The sequence below is a fragment of the Salvelinus namaycush genome, chromosome 25 (genome assembly GCF_016432855.1).
Source record: "Salvelinus namaycush isolate Seneca chromosome 25, SaNama_1.0, whole genome shotgun sequence".
NCBI lineage: Eukaryota > Metazoa > Chordata > Actinopteri > Salmoniformes > Salmonidae > Salvelinus > Salvelinus namaycush.
Window position 1 is genome coordinate 29535077 of NC_052331.1, and position 6030 is coordinate 29541106.

Genomic DNA, 6030 nt, shown 5'->3' on the forward strand with positions numbered 1-6030 from the left:
TCAGCATTTTATTGTTAGACTTGGTTTGATAGGACCGGATTAAATGTATTGGTGTGTGTTCTTTGAGAAATGCAGTAAAAATATATATATTTTAAACATTAAATAATTAAGTAAGCTTTTTGAGTGCAAACCCATTACACCTCTTTGTTTGTCTGAATTCGCAGGTTTTACACACCAGCCGCGCCATGGTTCTTTACACACAATGGTCCTTTAAGAATGCAGGAGATGCTGGAATAATCGCCACAAAGTCATTTTGCGCACACCTTTCAACCCTTATTTCATTACATAAACTTTCATCCATTTGACAAGCACAAGTACTAACTCTTTTAATACAATGGCTATAGTGGTTTGAACTTCGAATTTGATAATATTTGTTATCAACCTGCAAGAGCCTTTGATGGCAATGAACCGTGCAAGTTATTTATTAAGTTGATGGACATGATGTTTTCTAGGCCTTTTCCATTGATGTTCTGTGCTCTTTCTCAGCAACATATAAATATCCTTGTGTAATGTGACCGTGATTGGGTGTTGCACTGCATAGCAACGCTGGAGGGGCTTTTCATAAGACCACTTTCATACATACAGTACCATGACAATTGTGAAAAGAAATGTTTATATTTTTTGCTATGTACATATTTATAGTTCTCCGATTGATCTGCAACAATATTCAGATGTCTTCATTGGCTTATTACTAATTATTGATAGTCTATTTTAACAAATATGTGTTTATTCAATGTTGTTGTTTTTAGAACTTTTGCGGGATATGAATTGGTTTGGCAGGTGATTTATAACAGAGCAATGTTTTAAGAAATCACCAAATATTATCCATGGGTTGCAAAATTCCGTTAACTTTCCCCAAATTCCCGGGTTGTCCAGAAATCCTGGTTGACTTCCCTCACGACTCCAGGGTTCTTCCAACTGGGATTTCCGTAAAACCTGGGAATTTTGGGAAAATTAACAGAATTTTGCAACCCTAATTATCGCTGTGAACACACCAGATTTTCCCTGTGCTTTATCCACACATTGTATCCCTCGAACAGTATAACATGCTTTTCTTAGCTTACAAGGGCATCAAATGAAGTATGTTAATAGACTACCAGGGGCAGTGGATACAGTATGTAAGACAATATATTTCTAGGGGCAGTGGATACAGTACCTTAATCAAATTAGTTTTGCTTAAAGACTGGAAATTCAAGAGGGACATTACACTTTGCATCCTGTATTGCCTTTGAAGAAGTATACTAACAAGTATTCGCTGTTTTTTGATACAGTGACATTTTTCCTATTAGCAACCTGTATGGTAGTTTAAGAAAATGTTAGTTTTTTCTGCAAAATGTTTAACAGCTGTACAAGTTGTTAATGCTACTTACTGTGCACTCAAATAATTTTTAAGTAAATGTATCTATTGATGAGTGACATAAAAGGGAAACCGCTCTCGGCAGAGGCTGCTCTTCCTGGTTCATTGATATGCGCACAATAATTGATTTAATTGTCCAGTTTGATTTTCCTGATTGGACAATGTGGCAGCAGAGCCTCAGCTGGGAACTTTGGTTGCTGTTAGATAAAAATCAATCATACATTAGTGTTCGTTGGGCTATAATGAACCATGCACGATTCAGGACTGAGGAGAGGTTGTATAATGGCAATAGCATCCCTCTCCCTCCCACAAGAGAACAGTAAACAAGTAAGTCATACTCAGTATCCAAACTACGTAAGTGAAAAAATAACATTACTAACACTACCATTGGTTAGTGGCACTGTAATTCTAACATTACTCTATGTGAGGATCCCTATGTGTGTTATATGCTGCCATTGAACAATATAATTATTCAATGAAAACCTTTCAATGATTTTTATCCAGTTTGTTGTGCAAAGGTAGGGCCATTCAACAATACAGTACATATAGTATACTACGCTGCAGAGGAAGCTGGTGGGAGGAGCTATAGGAGGATGTGCTCATTGTAATGACTGTAATGGAATAAATGGAACGGTATCAAACACATCCAACATATGGAAACCATTGTTTTCATTCCAGCCATTACAATGAGCCCGTCCTCATATAGCTCCTCCCACCAGCCTCTGATATGCTGATACCTTTATAATAGTGCCAAGAGCTTACTGTTCATATACATCAGGGGTCTCAAAGCCATTTCACCCGGGTCCACATTCTGTCTTTAATGAGGTTAAATCAAGGTTAGACAACATAAAATGGTCTTGCGGGTCGTCAGTTTGAGATCCCCGATATACAGTGCTATGTGCATAGAACCCTACCTTTACTCATGACACCTGAGATAGCTACAATAGTGTTTACACTCGTTTTTACAGTGGTCATGCCAGTTGCATTTGGATTACCAAGATAATTCATGTAGAAAGAGGAGGAAGGGAAGCGCTACTAAGGTACACAATAGTAAATTTGGTAGACAGAAGGTGCTCTTTGGTAAAAGGGGTAAATTGGTCATCAAAAAGAAAGGAGGACCAAGGCACTCTTCATATAATTAATTAAAATGCCTTTATTCGTATGGCATGTTCATTAGAAACAAAGTTTTTAAAAATCCGACGCGTTTCGGCTGCATGGACTTCGTCAGGGAGTACAAAAAAATAATACAATGTCCTCTTTTGAACAGCTTTTCCAAATAGCCCTAATTAGAAGAGGGAGTGGTTACAAAATTGATTGGACACACCTAGTAAGCAATACTATACACATTAAAAAGGGAAATACTGAAGCTATGTTATCATAAAAATACAACTCCAAGCTAGAAGTATCAGGACACTTAGAAAGGTAGTTCTAACGTTAAATATGACTGGGAGAAGTGTATTGAGAAGTGTAATTAATGTATTGAGCTTGTTTGTGTTTGTACCAGAGGTTGAAACTGAAATTATTTTCCAATCGTTTTGTTCTGAACAGAACCAACCATTCTTTTTCTTGTTCCTTTCCACTGTTCCGACCAGCAAAATAAAGTTCTGAACCGGTTCAAACCCCAAAAATTGTTCATATCGTTCATTTCTGTTCCTTTTTAAACCTCTGAAATCAAAGTTAAAAATATATATTTAAATTACTTCATCAATCAGTGGATAGAGCAGCTTGCTATGGAGCTATAGGTGTTTACATTGGACAGACAACTGTAGGGTGCGAGATGCGACTGAAATTTTGCGGGTAGGGAGAGAACAAGAGAGGGTGGAGGAGGAGGCTTGGCTTGAAACACTGGGCATCTTGTTAAGACATGCATGATCTGAATTAGGCCTACAGAATTGTACCTACGTAGAAGGGGCTTCTATGGAGGAACATTGAATGTCTTTGAACTTCCGAGAATTGGCTTAACGTTGGACCAGAGCTAGCTAGCAAGCGTGTGTGTGCAGAGCGGCACCAGAATAATAAATAACAAACACGTCTTACCTTTTTGTAGTTAATAAATCCAATGTGAAATGTAATTACTATAGTATCCTTAACTAGCATTGAAAAAGTGAATCCATTCTTCTCCAATTAAAAATGTTTCTCCCTAATTTATGAATCACGCTAGTAATGTCAGTAGGCTGCAGTAGCCTATGCTTCAGAGGGTAGGGGCAGGTAGACTACACACGTACACACACAGGCAAAGATTTTCAGCTGGGTCTCCCGAGTGGCATGGTGGTCTAAGGTACTGCATCGCAGTGCTAGCTGTGCCACTAGTGATTCTGAGTTTGAGTCCAGGCTCTGTCGCAGCCAGCCGTGACCGGGAGACCCATGGGGCGGCGCACAATTGGCCCAGCGTCGTCCGAGGTAGGGGAGGGTTTGGCCGGATGGGATGTCCTTGTCCCATCGTGCACTAGAGACTCCTGTGGCGGGCCAGGCGCAGTGCACGCTGACACGGTCACCAGGTGTACGGTGTTTCCTCCGACACATTAGTGCGGCTGGCTTCCGTGTTAAGTGGGCATTGTGTCAAGAAGCAGTGCGGCTTGGTTGTGTTTCGGAGGACGCACGGCTATCGACCTTCGCCTCTATCGAGTCCGTACAGGAGTTGCAGCGATGAGACAAGACTGTAACTACCAATTGGATACCACAAAGTAAAAAAATAATAATAATGTAAGACTTTCAGCTTGCAGTCAGGCAGACACTGGAATATGTTTCTGAGTGACAGAGTGAGGGCTTTGCATAGGCACTTTGTAGCATTTTTTTGTGGGACAGAAAAAAAATGCTTGGAGCATAAAATAACGTTATTAAACGGTTCCCATCCTTTTAAAATAAGAGTTATGTTCCGGAACAGTATAAATCACTTTCATTCCCGGTTCTGATTCTGTTCCTTGAAAAATGTTGTTCATTTCCAGTTTTCGGTTCTGTTCCCTGAGCTGGTTCCAATACCTGGTTTGTACACAATAATACAAAAGTAAGATTGGATGTATAAAATGTAGATATTGTTGAAAATTTCTAGCAATAATCAAGGTTTTCTTTTTTTTCATTGAAACTGAATTGATATTATATAAATATTACACATATTTTTTACGCCTCAAAGGGTATATTAGCAGCGACAACTGAAGGGAAAAAGTTGTATATTTTCCTGTATACTTGTACCTTCCATGATGGCTTTAAACTGTGGTCATATCTGCATGGTAATTTGATATGTACTGTATCTAAAGGCTTATTTTCTGTATATGACACCTTTTGAAAGTTATGGCTGGTACCTTGATTTATACCTACTCAATTCATCAATCAATCAACCAATTGATTAACTCTTCATTCTTTCTATCACTGTAAATACAATCTTTGTAACTTTGCCATGCAGACAAAGCTGTTACAGTGTAGAGTAGGTAGGACAACATATCTACAGAAAGAAATCAGGTTTGGCAGAAGATGTTTGACGTTTAGGCAGAGGATGTATTTGTATAGAGTTGAGAGCATAGAAATAGAATTTATAGAAATATAATCTAGTCATTATATTTCCATGGTTGCTAGGTCAGTTGGCTTTATTATACATCTGTAACATTGGCCTGTGTGCATTCAGAATAGACGTGGTGATTGGTGGATAGCGTTGTTGCTAACGAAACAGAAGTCTCAGTCAGAAGTCACTCTGTATTTCACCATTCTATGAGGTCGACAATGTCTAAATATTGAAATAAATGTTTGATATCAAACTAGAGAAAGGTTTGTTGATGGTGATGTATTTTTCTGTCTCACTCTGTGTCACAGAGATGCATAGTGATATAATATACTTTTGTCTCACAGGTATACATTGTGGTGTAATGGTATATCTCTGCATCACAATAACATTTTGTGATGTCATTTTTCTGTGTCACAGAATCAAATTCTTTGTGATGTGATTTCTCTGTGTAACAGCAGGACCTAATTATGACATCACTGTCACGGTTGTCGTAAGAACTGGACCAAGGCGCAGCGTACGTAGAGTTCCACATCTTTATTATCAAGTGAAACTTAAGCAAAACAAAAACAATAAACGAACAACGAAACGTGACTACGTGGTGCACACGTGGTGCACAAACACAAAATTATGTGGGAAACATAGCTACGTAAATATGATCCCCAATTAGAGGCAACGATTACCAGCTGCCTCTAATTGGGAACCAAACCAAAACGCCAACATAGAAATTTTAAACTAGAACACCCCCTCGTCACGCCCTGACCTACTACACCATAGAGAAACAAGGGCTCTCTATGGTCAGGGCGTGACAATCACTGTGTCATGATACATAGTTATGTAATTTCTCTGTATTGCAGAGGCACAGTGTGATGTAATTTTTTTGTGCTACAGAATTACAAGGTGATATAATTTTTCTGTCACAAAGGCATATTGTGATATTATTTCTCTGTGTCACAGAGGCACATCATAATGTAATTTATCTCTGTCACACAGGCATTTCAAACTTTCAGGTCACTGTGGCACAGAAGCACATACAGTATGTTGACATGTAAGGCCTTTTCACACTGCATTGTTCTTAGCCCCAGGCTATCTTAGCCCCAGGCTAAGACTGGTCCTGGGCTAGCTTATCCTGTGTTCACACAAGCATTTGTTAACTTCCTCTCAATAGGGGGTGCTATTT